This window comes from Pogona vitticeps, chromosome 9 (genome assembly GCF_051106095.1).
Source record: "Pogona vitticeps strain Pit_001003342236 chromosome 9, PviZW2.1, whole genome shotgun sequence".
Taxonomy (NCBI): domain Eukaryota; kingdom Metazoa; phylum Chordata; class Lepidosauria; order Squamata; family Agamidae; genus Pogona; species Pogona vitticeps.
The window spans coordinates 8,373,951-8,390,645 of record NC_135791.1 but is presented as its reverse complement, the minus strand read 5'-3'; the positions used below and the strand labels follow the sequence as shown (position 1 = coordinate 8,390,645).

Below are 16,695 nucleotides of genomic sequence, written 5' to 3'. Positions count from 1 at the left end.
GCAACCGAGCAATCATTTTCATGCAGCTGGGTAAACCCATAAAAGGCGTGCCATTTGCAGAGTACTAATTAGCCGGAGAAACTTGAAAAGAAAAGTGCAGCCGGAAGAAGGGAATGTAGGCTGGCTGCTTCTCCTTTGGGGAAAGTGCTGAGTTGCCAATTTGCTGGATTCAGTTCTTTGTATTGCTTTCCACTCCCCACCCACCCACCCGCAAATCCTGTTGTGGGTTGAGCAGCCTAAGGCAACAAAGGCAAATGGAAATTCAAAAGACTGCACTGTAATGGATTCCTTCCTCTTGGGTGCATTTCAGGCCGTGCTCTCTGGGAGATGTAGTCCAAATCTGCTTTTTTTAAAACACTGCTGGAATGAGCAGGACCCTCCTCCTAGCACCATTTGGCCCCAGGGCACCCAGTGATTGGAAGAAGGGCTAGCCTCCACCAATCCTGAGTGCATGGATCTCTTTTAACGGATGGGGCAGGCAACTGTTGTCCGCTCAAGGGCTTCTTCATACATGGAATGTGGAGCGCCAGAAGAACACTTGCTTCGAAATTGCTTTATAGTCAGCTGGTGTTTTAAAAGAGGCTGATAAAATGGTGAAAAGTACAATGAGCAGCCCAGATCACTCCAGCCTTGTTGAACGGAAACTACAGTATTTCTCCCTCTCCCCCACCAAAGGCACTCCATGTAGACCCAGCTGCTAACCTTGACAGCATGTTTGCTCTATTATTTCCAAGACGAAACAAACCATTTCAGAACATGGCTGATTCTGTGCTGATTAGTCTTGCAAGGTTGTCTGTAGTACAATAGTGTAGGCATCCTTCAGTCTTGACAGACTATGGTAACATGCTCTGAATAGAGGTCTCGGAACGTCTAGTGTGGCTGAGAAGGCCAATTTGAGAGTGACAGTCCCTTCCACACTGAAGACAAATACAATCTGTCCCCTGTCCAGCTCCCTGATTTTGCTGCTTTTGTGACTTCCTCTTTGCCTCGGCCTGCTGGACAAGGGTCTCTTCAAATTGGGAGAGGCCATGATGCACCGCCTGCCTCCAGGCTGAATGCTCAGAGGTCAACATTTCCCATCTGTTGAGGTCCATTCCTAAGGCCTTCCGATCCCGCTTGCAGATATCCTTGTATCGCAGCTGTGGTCTCCCTCTGGGGTGATTTCCCTGCACTAATTCCCCATATAGGAGATCTTTTGGAATCCAACCATCAGCCATTCTCACGATATGCCCAAGCTAACGTAAACGGCGCTGTTTCAGTAATGTATACATGCTAAAAATTCCAGCCCATTCTAGGACTACTGTATTTGGAACTTTGTCCTGACAGGTGATACCAAAAATCCATCGGAGGCAACGCATATGGAAGATGTTCAGTTTCCTCTCCTGCCGTGCACAAAGGGTCCAGGACTCGCTGCAGTACAGGAGTGTGCTCAGGACACAGGCTCTATAGACCTGGATCTTGGTATATGCCGTCAGCTTCTTATTTAGCCGTACTCTCTTTGTGAGTCTAGAGAACATGGTAGCTGCTTTGCCAATGCGTTTACCCAGCTCAATATCTAGAGAGAGAGTGTCCGAGATTGTTGAGCCAAGGTATACGAAATCATGAACAATCTCCAATTCTTGTGTGGACTTTAGATAGAAACATTTAAAATATACCTTGATCTCTGTTTGCTAATCACTTCTTGCACTGAAAACTAGGAGAACACTGAAAAATACGAAAATGAAAGAATTAGTCCAGGAAATTATAAAACACATAGAATGCAGACAACTAGAATAAAGCAAAGTGTGCTGCTTATATACCGCCCCATAGTGCTTAAAGCACTCTCTGGGGGGGTTTACAATTTTAATTATGAAAGCTAAACATCTCCCCAATTGAGCCGGGTGCTCAATTTACCAACCTCGGAAAGACGGAAGACCGAGTCAACCTTAAGTCAACTACATTTGCTGGGATCAGATGCACGTTGCGAGCAGAGTCTTGAATACAGTACTGCAGTTTAACAGTTGTGCCACAAGGGCTGTAATACTTTGGTTACATAATGAGGAACATACAACAAACAGACTGGTAGACCTGATCATTGAAGATAAAATACATTGGCAAAAGTAAGTACAGGGTGGAGAAAAACTTACTGACTGAAGAATGTTGGACTCATTCATTTGGATGCAACACAGTACCATTCTTTAGAGCTGACACATCCAAAATCCGTATAACCAGCTTGAAATTTGACATCTGGTAGGAAATCAACAAGATGAAAAAGAAGCATTATTTCTCAGGGAGAGGTATTTTATAATATACATCATTTTTATTTCTGTCTTAGGAAAAGGAGAATGAATGTTGTTGTTGATGGTGATGCACTTAAATTAAATGGCCCCAAACTGTACTTGTAGTTTAGCAGAGACAAATTTGGTGCCTGTTGATACTGGGTATTTTCTCTCTTTTACTTTAGCTGATGCATTTCTTCTTCTTTGTGAATGCCTACATAACCACGGCGGCAGTTACATGCTGCTCTATTGATCAGACTGAGGCCACCATGCCTTCGACAAGGACTGCTCTGTCATGTCCGTTCCCACCATATTCTGGGACCAATTCCAATACTTCAGATATAATGCTATGCAACCTTGAACGTACAAACCTGTCTTGGTTTTAAAAACTTAGCCACATCAGGTCTGGTATTAGTAAGGTAAGAGATCACCTGAGGCCGGGGTCTCCAACCCCTGGTCCGCAGCCTAGTATCAGGCCATGGCCTTGGCAGGATTGGGCTGCAGAGACAGATCTCCCACCCACCCCCTCACACACTTTCCCCATGCATGCACGCACACCCACCCTCACGCACAGCCCACTCACTTGTGCATGCAGACACGGGGTGCCCCGCCCACCCATGCATGGATGAGAGTGTGCCCCGCCTCCCCTTGAGTGCACCCCACCCACTCATGCATGCGTGAGCATGCGCCTCACCCCCGATGAGCACACACACACCCCGACCCTACCCCCCAACTGGTCCATGGTTTGGAAAAGGTTGGGGAGCACTGACCTAAGGTATTAGAATCTAAGGTATTAGAAGCATAGAATAATTGAGTTCAAAGGGTCCTATAAGGCCATCGAATCCAACCCATTGCTCAATGCAGGAATCCAAATCAAAGGATATCTGGCAGATGGTTGTCCAACTGGAATGCTTACCACCTCCCGTGGTAATTGGTTCCATTGTTGTACTGTTCTAACAGTTAATAAGTTTTTGTTGATATTGAGCCTACATCTGTTTCCTGTAATTTGAGCCCATTATGACATGTCCTGCACTCTGGGATGATCAAGAACAGATCCTGCACCTCCTCAATATGACTACTGTATCTTTCAAGTATTTGAAGAGTGCTATCCTATCTACTTGCAGTCTTCTTTTCCTGAGGCTAAGCATGCCGGATCTTTCAGTCTTTCCTCGTAGGGCTTGGTTTCCAGTCCTCTGATCATCCTTCTTGCCCTCCTCTGAACTTGTTCCAGTTTGTTGGCGTCCATCTTAAAGTGTGGTGTCCAAAACTGGACACAGATGAGGCCTACTCACTGCTGAATAGAGATGGACTAGTACCTCACAGGATTTGGGGACAATATTCAGGATTGTCGGATGGGGTTGGTTCAGAAACAATCCTGCCTGAAACCCTGGAGTCATGCCTGCTAGTAAGTTGGCAACACTGGGCCAATATAGAAAGCATCTTCCTCGTGTTCTAAGGGTTGTTGTTAACCTTTGGTGGCGCTCCCTGCACAATGACACAAACACAGATGCACACACATACCTACTTCACAGAGCCCGGAAAAGTAACTTTTTGAACTACAGGTGTTTGAACTCCTCAGCCAATAAGACCAGTTTTTGTAAGTTCTGGTCGCTCACAATGTAGGCAATGTTTGCAGGCAAATTGGAGAGAAGGGCAGAAGTGCACAGAGGAAGAGGAACCCTCGGACGCCCGATGGTGAACCACTTCCCCTGACTCAGCGCCCAGCGAAGCAACACTTTTCTGGCCTTCTCTCCGTTAACCTTTCCCAGAGAGGGGAAAGCCCCCTCCCAGGCGTTTCTCACCTGTACATGCTGTTTCTCAGGCGACAAATGGCTCACTCTCATGATCACAAGCCAAGAAGAGCTGAACTTTAAATGAACATTGGGGCCCCAGTCTTACAGGGACCAGGTCATAAGAAACCATCGTAAGGAACAGGGGTCTTGGACAACACTTGGTGGGTATGGTTGGAATTTAGAAAAGTGACTTTTCAGTGAATTCAGTTTTGGAAACTACACTCCCCCCAAAAAAAAAAAGTTTGCCTCTAAGCTTTCTTGGCACCTTTGCTTCAGATCTGCTGCATTGTTATTTCGTTCATAAGAAGATAAAGATTCCCCTTGACATTTAGTCCAGTTGTGTCCGACTCTAGGGCCGGTGCTCATCCACGTTTCCAAGCCATAGAGCCAGCGTTTGTCCGAAGACAGTTTCCGTAGTCATGTGGCCAACACGACTAGACACGGAACGCCGTTACCTTCCCACCGGGGTGTTCCCAATTTATCTACTCGCATTTACATGCTTTTGAATGGCTAGGTTGGCAGGAGCTGGGACAAGTGACAGGAGCTCCCTCCGTCGCGTGGATTCGATCTTACGACAGCTGGTCTTCTGACCTTGCAGCATGGAGGCTTCTACAATTTAACCTGCAGTGCCACCACGTCATAAGAAGAAATGTATGTATATATGATGAATTGCAGTTTGAAACCTACTTTTCTGTCTTAAGAGGAATATACCACTTCACCAGGCAGGTGTGAAGCTGAAATATATGAATATTCATAGCAGAAAAATGCTAATAAATCCTTGCGCATAGAAAACTAGCATAGTAGGTAGACGGTTTGTTCCCTGGGTAGTTTTCAAAGTGTGATATTCCTGACAGAATTTTGTGTGCAGACTCAAGGGAAAGTCTTGGTCACTAGAAATGGCTGGAACAAAAGTTTCATAGCTGGTGATCAGGATGACACAGAAACACAGCAAACTCGTGATCAGAGAAATCAGGATAAAAGGTAGCTTACACACAGCTAAGTAAGTCAATTACAGCCAGATTAACAGATGGCAGGCTTCTGTGCAATAAGGGGTGTTCCCCCCCCCCTCTGTGCAGAGCAGTTTAATATGTGTGGGAAAACTCAGTCAAGTGAGTACCACCTATGTCATAAAAAAGATGCAGAACTAGGAAGTGGGCCTCTGATTAGGCATCTTTTAAAATTCCTTCCAATAAAGAGTATTGTAAATTATAAAGGCTTCTTCTGTGAAGCTGGGCAGATGACTAATCTAATTCATGCAGCAACCACAGCACCTGCTGTTCAAGAGTTTCCAAAAGACTAATGCTACTTTTGGTGACACAGTTAGTAATAGCCCATGTAGGTTGATCCTGAGTAAAAAAAACCTGCAAATCCAAGTTTGGAAAATGTATTCCCGAAGGCTTTCACAGCCAGGATCCGATGGTTGTTGTATGTTTTTCAGGCTGTCTGGCCGTGTTCTTAAGGTTTTTCTTCCTAATGTTTCACCAGTCTCTGTGGCCGGCATCTTCAGAGGACAGGAGTCAGAACTTTGTCTGTGCTCTGGTGCAGTTTGTGGGATAGTTGAGTATTTATAACTGTGGGATCAGCTTTTTGTCCTTTTCAGGAGATTGGGTGATTATGGTGATCAGTGTGTTTTTTTGTTGTGGGTGTGTTGTTGTGATAAGGGGGAGAGATGATCTGTCACTGTGATTGATGGGTGTCATTAGCTGGTCTTTTGTGTGGAGTGATCACTGGTCCTTGTGGCTGGGTAGAGTTTGTTGACCTTTTGCAGACTGTGTTTTTCAGTGCTGGGAGCCAAACTTTATTGAGTTTGGAAACAGTACAATTTAAAGACCACAACTGGCAGAATCCCCCAACCAGCATGGACAGTAGCATATAAAAGGCCCCACTAGCCATACTATATGGGTACTGTAGTCTAAAAAGGAACTAGTCTAAGCTCCAGTCTACACCAATGTTGCCTATAGAGTTGTGTAAATAATTCTTGCTTATGTTTAGTCTTTTAAGATTTTATACAGTATTCTTCACCGGCATTGCATAGTATTCAATTCTTTTTTTTAAAAAAACCCTCCAGTTTATGAATGAGGGATATTGTGCCCACAATTCAAAACACCAGGAAATGGCCTGATATTGCTGCGCAATATTGTGCCTGTGTTGCCAAAAGAAAAATGGATGCCAAGCCTTACATAGCAAAAGGCAGCCTGAATGTTGGCAGCGCCAATGGCAGCCGTCAAGATAGTCTACAAGGCACCCTCTTCTGCTCACCGCCATTCATAAAATGACACCATGCAAGGGAGAATCCCAGAGGCTGGCTCCTTTTTTTTTTATCAGTTAACCACGTCTCACTCAAGCCTAAAGTAATGATCAGGGATGCTTTTCAACAAGTGTGAGTGGTATTTATTTATTTATTTCATTTCATTTATTGATTGATTGATTTCTAACCCGCCCATCTAGACCAAAGGTCTGTTGGTAGCACCAATACAATAGAATCGTCATAGCTAGCAACAGCAACAGTAATTCAAGATGGTTTTCTCCCCTAAACTAACCACGTTTTCTCCATCAGATGGTGTTCTAGTTGGAAGACAGAGCAGAATAAAGTAGAACAGCAATATAGCTCTTGACCAGGCTGCCTGGGGTCGTTCTAAGAACCGCAGTGGCAAAAGCAACTTTTTCAAGCTGGGCCAAGCAACACCATAAGTGTGCCTTCAAACCTATCTGGCCCGGGTTCCACTGATTTTAATTGATCATCGTTGTGAGCCTATGTGTGAGGCTTTCTGGCCACTGGCTGTAAACCTCTGGTGCAAGTGGGTGTGTCTTCTAGCACAGTGGTCTCGAACCTTGGGCCTCCAGATGTTTCTTGGACTTCAACTCCCAGAAATCCTGGCCAACCGAGGCAGTGGTGAAGGCTTCTGGGAGTTGTAGTCCAAGAACATCTGGAGGCCCAAGGTTCCCACTGTTCTAGCATCTTCTCACATCTTTTGGAAAACTTAATTCCTCTAGTCTCTTCTATTAAATGTCTTACAGATATTTACCCTCCGGTGCCTCTGACTGTTTTTAGGTTTTAGAGCTGGTTTAGAGCTAGACAATGTCTCATTCAGAAATCCCCGGTTCGTTCCAAGCGAACGCATATTCTGGAAATGGACCAAAACAGACCAGTACTGCCCACATCAAAAAAAAGTAGAAGCCGCTGAAGGGCCAGAAAGGTGTTGATAGGATTGCTCTGGGGGTCGGGCTGGTTTGCTCCAGCAAAGACATCATCCCATGGCTGTCTTTAGGAAGGAGGAAAGCAGCCTATCTTGGCAGCAGACCGACTAAATGCCCGCCTAGTCAGCCTCCAACATTATGCACAATGTACCAAATCGCATGTGCAGTATGGATTTACTTAGGGGTCTCATTCCACCCAGTAGGGCTTCCTCCCAGGTAACAATGGAGAGGAGCCAAAATGGACCAGTCCCTTTTTGCAGTTCAAGGGGCAAGAGTTCCACGTGCTTTTGCCAACACCCACCCAAAAGGTGGGTTCCCCCCCCCGGGGGGCCGGAGATGGCGGGCAGGGGGCTTAAAATGCACGATGCCTCTTGCCCCCGCCCGAGCCGCCGCCTCCTCCTCCCCTCCCGGGAGCAGGTGGGGAGCCTTCCCTCCGGCAGGACGTGAGTGGGCGGCCGAGACGAGCAACCGCTCCGAGGCGCGCACCGTGCCAGCGCTCGCTCGGCGCCGCTGCCCGCTCCAGCGGGGAAACCGTGGGCGGGGGAGGAAGGGCGGGGGGGCGCAGGTGTCAGCCTTAGGGTTGAGCCGCAGGTGAAGCCCACGTCATCCGACGACTCGCCCCCCCCCAGCGGGGCTCTAATAAAAGACTCGGCGCTTCCGTTTGTGTCCTGCGGAACCACCCGCCACCTGGTCCAGCGGCCCCAGATGGGAGGCGAGCGGGGAGAGAACGAGAGGAGGGGGGGCGCCGCCTGGAGGGGCCCCGGGGCTTCTCCCCTTGGCCCACCTTCTGCCTAAATCAGTGAGGTTCTTGGGCTACAATTCCCAGAAATCCTGGCCGGCCCAGCTGGCGGTGAAGGCTTCTGGGAGGTGCAGTCCAAGAAACACACACACCCCCCCGGGACCCAAGGTTGGGAGCCGCAAGCCTAAAGAACGGGGGGGGGGCGTCCGAGAAGGCTTGCCTAGCCTTTCGGTCTGCAAAAGAAAGTTGCTTTTGGGGACTATGACAAAGAGTCAAAACCGACAAAAAGTCTTGTGGTGCTTTAAAGACAAACACGTTTTCCTGGACCTTCGCTAAGGAGGGGACATTTTGGGGGTCACTCATTCATAGGGTGGCCAGAAATTGGAGGCAACTTGACAATGCATAACAACAAAGATCCCAAGTCCTATCATCTCAGTCCTTTTATTTTTGCATCAGTGTCTGGCTGAATAGGATGACAGTCTGTTCCACCTGAACATGGTATGGTTTGTTTTTTGTTTTTCCCTGTAAAATTTTTGAATAGCTAACCATGAGGGAGTAGTTTGATTGCATATGTGTGCATTCTGAAGTTTTCATTTTTTTTGCATTGTATTAGAGAAAGATGATTAATGTAGCAGCTCCCCCAGCTGGCAGCCTTATGAAACACAACACAAATGAAAAAGGAAGTGCAGTAATTTTTTTTATGGCACATCTCAAAATGTGACTGGACTCAGCATTTTGTATGGCAGCTCAGACATCCATCCTAAGGACTTTAAAATTATGTAACCTGCTCAGCCCAATGACACACTGTATTTTTTGTTTGTTTTTGGAAGCTTTTGGAAACGTTACTATTTTGGACAATAGTTCCCCCAAGTCCCCAATGGCTGGGGATTCTGGGCTATTCTGCACATAACATAACTTTTCTGAACTCTGCCACCCCATCTATAGACCTAGGAAAACTGTCTATCGATCTGTCTATTGCCAACCCTGACTGAGAGCGCTCTTCAGGACTTCAAAGAGAGAGAATCTTTCCTTGCCATCTTTTACTTGTGTAAAACTTGTGCTGCGGGTTAAACCGCAGAAGCCTCTGTGCTGTAAGGTCAGAAGACCTGCAGTTGTAAGATCGATCCACGGGATGGAGTGAGCCCCTGTCGCTTGTCCCAGCTCCCACCAACCTAGCAGTTCGAAAGCATGCAAACTGCAAAACTGCGAGTAGATAAATAGGTACCACATTGGTGGGAAGGTAATGGCGTTCCGTGTGTAGTCACACTGGCCACATGACCACAGAAGATTGTCTTCGGACAAACGCTATCTCTATGGGTTGGAAGCAGAGATGAGCACCGCGACCTAGAGTCGGACATGACTGGACAAATTGTCAAGGGGAACCTTTACCTTTTTATGCTAAAATTTGTACCTGAGAAATGTGTACCTGCTTGCAAAGATGTGCTCTATCACTGTGTTTTGTTATTGTTTAGTTGTTAACTTGTGTCTGACTCTTCATGACCCCATGGATCAGAGCATGCCAGGCCCTCCTGTCTTCCACCGCCTCCCGGAGTTTGGTCAAATTCATGTTGGTAGCTTCAGTGACACTGTCCAACCATCCCATCCTCTGTCATCCCCTTCTCCTCTTGCCCTCGCACTTTCCCAACATCAGGGTCTTTTCCAGGGAGTCATTGTGTTTTGGTCCCTTACAAACAGAATGTCGATAGTTTTGTGGGAAATGGAAAGCTACAGTGGTGCCTTGCTTGACAATGTTAATTCGTTCCAGTGAAATCGCTGTAGAGCGAAAATATCGTCAAACGAAATGAAAAAAACCCATTCAATGCGTTCCAATGGGTTGAATACCTGCTCATTCAGCGAAGATCCTCCATATGGCAGCCATTTTCGGTGCCTGTAAAGTGAGGAATCTGTCCTAGAAAACAGTGGGGGGCCATTTTCTTCAGCTGGCAGCCATTTTGAAACCCAACGACCAGCTGTTTGCTGATTGTTGTAAAGCAAAAATCGGTTCCCAAAGTAGGGAACCGATCAGCACTAAGTGAAATTCCCCCATTTAAACCATCGCTTTGCAATCGCAAAAACATAAATGTAATGTGGATTCGTCGTAGAGCGGGGTAATCGTCCAGCGGGGCACGACTGTAGTTTATACCTATTGAGCTTCTTTCGCCATGAAGCTCAGAGTTGGTCAACTGATTCCAGTCTGCCCCCCACCTAGAGGCCTCCACATCATTACCAACCAGCAGAGCGTTCCTCTGAGTGTTTTAGATAATAATTCTTATCATGCTGCCACCACAAAGCTCCTGACTGTAGTGACTGAATTGTATAAGGGTTGTCATCCAACACTTCCAGTGTGTGCTTTGCTAGTAAAAATGAGTCCACCCAGACCGGCAGCGACTCACCAGGTTCTCAGGGAGAAGTCTCACACCTCTACATTCTTCAACAGCTTATCTTGCTCAGTGTCTCAGAGTGCAGTAATGTATAGCTGGCACATGGTCCCCCAAAATTAAACAGAATATTTCGCTTTTTGGTGCTGGAAACGTAGTTCAACAGAATGGGTTGGCTTAGCCTCAGATTTGCAGTTCCTCCTGGCTTACATGGGATGGATGAAGTGATAGGCGAGAGATTGAAATGTTATGTTCTGTTTTGATCACAATTGTGAAAAGTACTTGTGTTTTTTTTTAAAAAAGGACAGGAAATATTGGCTATTTTTCTTTCTAAGAGAGTTACTACTTGTCATAATAGTTTACCCAACTATCTGACTCTAGAACGTTACACTAGAAAAATGGCATAACCCGTTCAGTGGAGGGAGGTATCTGATGTCGTGGTAAATGCTGAAGTGCAGCGTACTCATAATGGCAGTTGTCAGAGCCATGATCTGAAGTAGAGTCTCTCCGAATACCTAAGTGTGATGCAGTGAACAGAGGGATGCGCTGTTGTCCAGGAGATCTGAGAATGAATCCCCATTTGGCCATTGAGCGTCTGGTGAGAGGAGAGAGCCCTGGAATGGGTAAAACCACTCCTTAAATATCTCACTTATCTTGAAAGCCCTATTAGGGTTGTTACAAGCCAGAGGGTGGTTAGTTACACATGCATGTAACCCACAGTGTGGTCCACTGCGGGGACTGGCTTGTTCATACCTTTTACTGGCAATCGGATGATGTCTTCACTAGTGGGAGGCAGCCCGCCCCGAGACTCTTCATGCCCTCAGTTTTCTGGGTCTCTGTCAGGGGCTACTGTTTTTTTAAGGTGTGGGTAGGATCTCTTTGTTTTTGTTCAATTCCACTGTTTGTGATTGCCGTTGGTGGCTGGTTGGCGGTCCCTTTCGAGAAGCCACTTCTTGGAGAATTATGGGAAATCTCTCTCTCTCTCTCTCTCTCTCTCTCTCTCTCTCTCTCTCTCTCTCTCTCTCTCTCTCTCTCTCTATCTATCTATCTATCTATCTATCTATCTATCTATCTATCAGGACGTGGTGGCACTGCGGGCTAAACTGCAGAAGCCTGTGCTGCAGGGTCAGCAGTCGTAAGATCGAATTCACGCGACGGAGTGAGCTCCCGTCGCTTGTCCCAGCTCCCGCCAACCTAGCGGTTCGAAAGCATGCAAATGCAAGTAGATAAATAGGGACCACTTTGGTCTAAGTCGCACTGGCCATGTGACCACGGAAGATTGTCTTCGGACAAAACACTGGCTCTATGGCTTGGAAACGGGGATGAGCACCGCCCCCTAGAGTCGAACACGACTGGACAAAAAATTGTCAAGGGGAACCTTTACCTTTACCTGTCTGTCTGCCTGTCTGTCTGTCTGTCTGTCTGTCTGTCTGTTTATTTATATCCCACCCATCTGATCAACTGACCACTCTGGGCAGCTAACAACCCATTAAAAGAAAACAATTTAAATACAACATCAATATATAGCAGGTTGTTCAAGATGGTGAGAAAAAAACAGATAAATCAAATAGCGGCTTGACGGAAGCCCTGCTTAAACAGCCAAGTTTTCAATTGGCTTTTGAAAATGCCCAGCGAAGGGGCCATACGAATCTCAGGAGTGAGTTTATTCCAAAGGCGAGGAGCCACTGCCAAGAAGGCCCGGTTTCTTGTGTTTTTTTCCTTCTGGGCCTCCCTCGGCGTTAGGCTCCTCAACCTCACCTCCTGGCTAGACCAAGTGATACGGGTAGATTTTGGTGGGAATAGGTGCTCCACCAAATATCGAGGCCCTAAACCATTTAGGACTTTGTATGTAAGCATTAATACTTTGAAATCAATTCCAAAAGTAAAAAAAAACAAACTTGTTCCTACAACAGTTTTCTTTCAGTTGTTCAGTAAAAGCAGTGGGGAAGAATCCTTTTTCATCCTCTTCCAAATCTGGCTGCTGTGATCACAAAATAAGGTGTGGAGGATGTGGGGAAGAATGGATTTCTATATAGCCAGCGTTGTGAGCTCAGTTCTGATTCTGGCAGTAATCTCTGGTGTAAAATTCATCTGTCTCTACAATCTTGACTGATATTGGTTTCAGCTGATTCCTAGACAACTCTTGCCAAAAGATGTCAGGAGAAAAAAGTATATTAAAACCATCTGCATTGCTTTTACCAGGGCAACCAAAGAAGGTAGAAGCTAAAACGCTTTGCTTCATATGCTCCATTAATTTTTCCCCCCCATCAAATTGGGCTGAGTTTAAATATGACCCTGATTAAAGCACCCATTTAAAAGTCACAACTTTTCACTGTAGTGTCTTCTTCAACCAGAGATGGATTTTGTAATGCTATATTGACTAATCACAGGATTCCAAATTTCTGTCCACCTCTTCTCTGGACCTCAGGATAGGGCTGAGGATCACACAGCTATTTTGCTCAAGATTCGAAACAGAGGAAAGAATGATGTCCACACAGCACACATTTCATGATTGGAATTCAGTGTCACAAGATAAGTAGGGGGCAAAGGCCAACTTCTGAAACTTGTGAAAATATACAGAAAGGCTCTAATACCAAACACTATAACCAAACCAAAATGAACCAGTTTCTGGTACTGTACTTCTAAGAATAAAAGATGTGTTTTAGTTTGAGTGTTGGTGACTGAAGAAGTGAGTTCCCTAAAGTCAATGTTAGTCTTCAATATGCTACCGGACTTTGTGTTGTGCACTATTTTTGTTATACTTTTCGGAAACATTCTAACATGGCAACAAAATCCCTCCTCTTCGTGCCCTCCTGCTCTACTGGACAGAAACTATTTATAGTTCAGGACCAACTGGAAATCACCCGGTTGAGAGCCTGTAAGAGGCAGGGAATCGGATTTATTTTTTCCTGAGGATTTCCTCTGACACAAAACATCTCAGCGGGATGAAAACAAACAGGAAGCATTGTAGTGCCTGAAGATGTCCACACAGGGGCCACCAAGAATTATTAATTCTAATTCCGTTATATTGTAAAGTATTATGTTGTTTTTATTACGAAATTTGCCATAAGTCGAATGTGTCTTGATTGCTACCTAAACCTAAAGGATGTCCATGGAAAGAAAGGGCAGCCCAGAAAGAAATGGGAGGAGAAAAAAAGGACAAAGGAGTAGAAACAGGTAGCTCACCGCCTGCATAAGTTATCCTGCCTGTGATTTCATACCCTTGCTTTCAGCCACATCATTTTAGTGATAACTATGAACAGCCTTCAGTTATCACATTCGAAAGCTATCCAAAATGATGGTTTCAGAGGACCCACCAGTGTGTGCGATGGAGGGGTAAGAGACAGTAAGCTTAATATAACCACGTAGACCTGCGGCAGAAGAGTGTAAAGATGCAATAACAGCAGGACCATGGGGTGGTGGGGGTTACCAGTAGGTCATCATGGATGGGAGGGTCCAAGTAGAGATGGGCACGAACTAGAGTTTAGGGGTTTGGACCAGTTTGATGCCATGCCGGCACAGGTTTTCTGAGAGCACCGTGCACTCCCCTCTCGCTGTGCATTCACCCAATGTACAGGTGAGGTGTGCTCTCCCCCCCCCTCGCTTCCTCAGAGCAACTGCTCACTCACTGATCACAGCACACCTCCTCCACTCAAAGGCAGCACTGCGGGCTTCCCTTCCCCCTCCACCCCATCAGAAAAAAACAAAAACAAAAAACAGAAAAGTGGGTGCTCAATCAAGTCAAGCCTGAACACTCATTCAAGCAAAAACAAGTAAACTGACCCTATCCTACTATGCACATATAATGGAAATACAGAGGTGACCAGAATAGACTGTATTTCTGGGGAAAGTGAAGTGGATCATTAGACAAAGAGGAAGATCTAACATGAGATGCATTGACTCAATAAAGGTGTTATTTTGCAGAACGTAATGGGGAAGACAATATTGCTAGGAAGGGGAGGCAGAAAGAAGAGAGAACAACCTAACATGAGATGTTGGTTTGCCAGACCTGAGCAGAGGTCTTAATGATTAGGAAATTTTGGAAGTCAGTAACTCATTTAGAGCCAGTCAGCCCTAGCATACAGTCATCTCAGCCCCTGGAATAGAGTCTGAGAAAAAAAAGAAAAGGAGAGGGTTGACTCCATGGACTCTGTCCACACAAAGCAGCCGAGAAATCAAAAGAAGACTGAGGCTTGGAAGCGCAACTACAAAGACCATCAAGTGTAACGATGTGACACTGGAGATCAAGACGAAGATCAACTGTACTATTTATTGTATTCCTGATTACCATGTACAGATGTGAAAGGTGGAGAGTGAAGAAATTGATTTGTTTGAAATCTGATGCTGTAGGATAGCTTTGTGGATACCCTGCCTGGTCCCTTTGCCTTCAGAACTAGAAAAGTTCTAGAATGTATCATTAATCCAGTAATGTGTGAGTACCTAGAAAAGAATCCTAGTGCTGATTTATGTATCTCTAAGCGATATATATAGGCAAATTAGCACTAACTGACAAGGTGCTCGTGGCATTCCTGTTGCACATAGAGTCACAAAGACTTTAACTTTAAATACTGTCTTTCATTATTGTAAGGTGCCTTGGGTCCTTTCCAAGGAGAAAGGCAGGGTCAAAATGAATGAATGAATGAATGAATGAATGAATGAATGAATGAATGAATGAATGAATGAATGAATGAATGAATGGACATGTGAACAGGGGTGTGACTGGCATATTATTAATAAGCAGCCATTTACCACTGTGAAATACATGATTTCACTAATGCATGTGTAAATTGCCAATAGGATTTGGGTCACTGTGATTACTAGATACAGGACGCTTCTCAAAAACTAACCACGCCACACTATTCTTGATATGACATCTTAAAGATAGCTATCTTATCAGCCTGAGAAATATTCAAAGAGTTGTCACATAGAAGAAAGAATAAGCTTGTTTTCTGCAGCTCCAGAGTGTAGGAGCTGAAGTAATGGATAAGGGATGGACCTTTTTTTTTTGTGAAGGGGGGTGGGAAGAATTCCCAGTACCTTAATTTGGCCTTGGAGTTTCCCACTTATTTATGAGACAGGGAGTTCTTTTTTTTTTCTTGAATGTCCCAACCTAGTAACAGATCCAAAGTAGAAGAAAGGCACTTTTGACTAAAGTAAAAGAACTTCCTGGCAGCAAGAGGTGTTCAGCCATGGATTGGCTACCTTGGAAGGTGTGGGCTCTCTTTAATGGAGATTTTTAAACATAGTTTGGATGGATGTATGTCAGGGATGTTTAGTGGGTGTTCTGTTTGGAGAGAGGTTTGGATTTGATCACCTCTGGGTTTCCTTCCCTCTTTAAAGCTCTCTGATTCTATGACCTCAGTGGCCAGACTCCTCTTGATGTTTGCTGAAGGTCTTGTATAACTTGCCATTACTAACTGCAGCTAATTAATTGAGCTGCCAGGTGTCATGTCTCATGTGCCTGGTCACAACAGCAATGTGCCCTGGTATCTTGTCAATTAGATGCATTTAGCTCTGTCACACTCTTGAGAGACTCTTGAGAGCCCCCTGGACTGCAAAGAGAACAAACCTAACCATTCTAAAGGAAATCAACCCTGAGTGCTCACTGGAAGGACAGATCCTGAAGCTGAGGCTCCAATACAGTACTTTGACCATCTCATGAAAAGAGAAGACTCCCTGGAAAAGACCGTGATGTTGGGAAAGTGTGAAGGCAAGAGGAGAATGGGATGACAGAGGACGAGATGGCTGGACAGTGTCATGGAAGCGACCAACATGAATTTGACCCAACTCTGGGAGGCAGTGGAAGACAGGAGGGCCTGACGTGCTTTGGTCCATGGGGTCACAAAGAGTTGGGCATGACTGAACAACTAAACAACAAAGCTCTGGCAAGTTATACAAACCTTATGTGAACATCCATAGGATTCCAATCAATGTGTTAAAATGCCCTTTTCTCCAATGTTACTATAAATCAGGAGTGGAGACAGTATTGCTCTCCAGATGTCATTGTATCACAACGCCCACCAGCCCTAGCCAACATTGCCAACTCTGAAGCAGGATGAGAGATGTCGTACAGCAACATCTGATAAACGTCCTTGAGTGAAACTCTCCCACGTACCCAGACAGCGGTGAACAGGTAAAATGCAAACAGGATATTTTTTAAAAAAATCTCATTTAATACATTTTAAGTCTTTCCTACCAGTGGTCCAATTTCTGTTGCAGAAGTTGTTGGACTGCAATTCCTGTTAGACCTAGCTGTCACAGAAAAAGATGGAGCACAATGGGAGCAGCAGTTCTACAACATCTGGAACGGATACAGGCTCCCCATGTCT

At 45.4% G+C, this 16,695-nt stretch overlaps 1 long non-coding RNA gene across 1 annotated transcript in view; it reads right to left on the bottom strand.

Annotated features, from left to right (window-relative positions):
- The window catches only part of LOC140701997 (uncharacterized), a 46,613-nt gene that overhangs the window by 12,020 nt on the left and 17,898 nt on the right, over positions 1-16,695 (bottom strand). Inside the window, exon 2 of the long non-coding RNA XR_013538407.1 lies at positions 2,127-2,226. This is a non-coding gene — a long non-coding RNA (uncharacterized LOC140701997). The remainder of the gene's footprint in view (positions 1-2,126; positions 2,227-16,695) is intronic.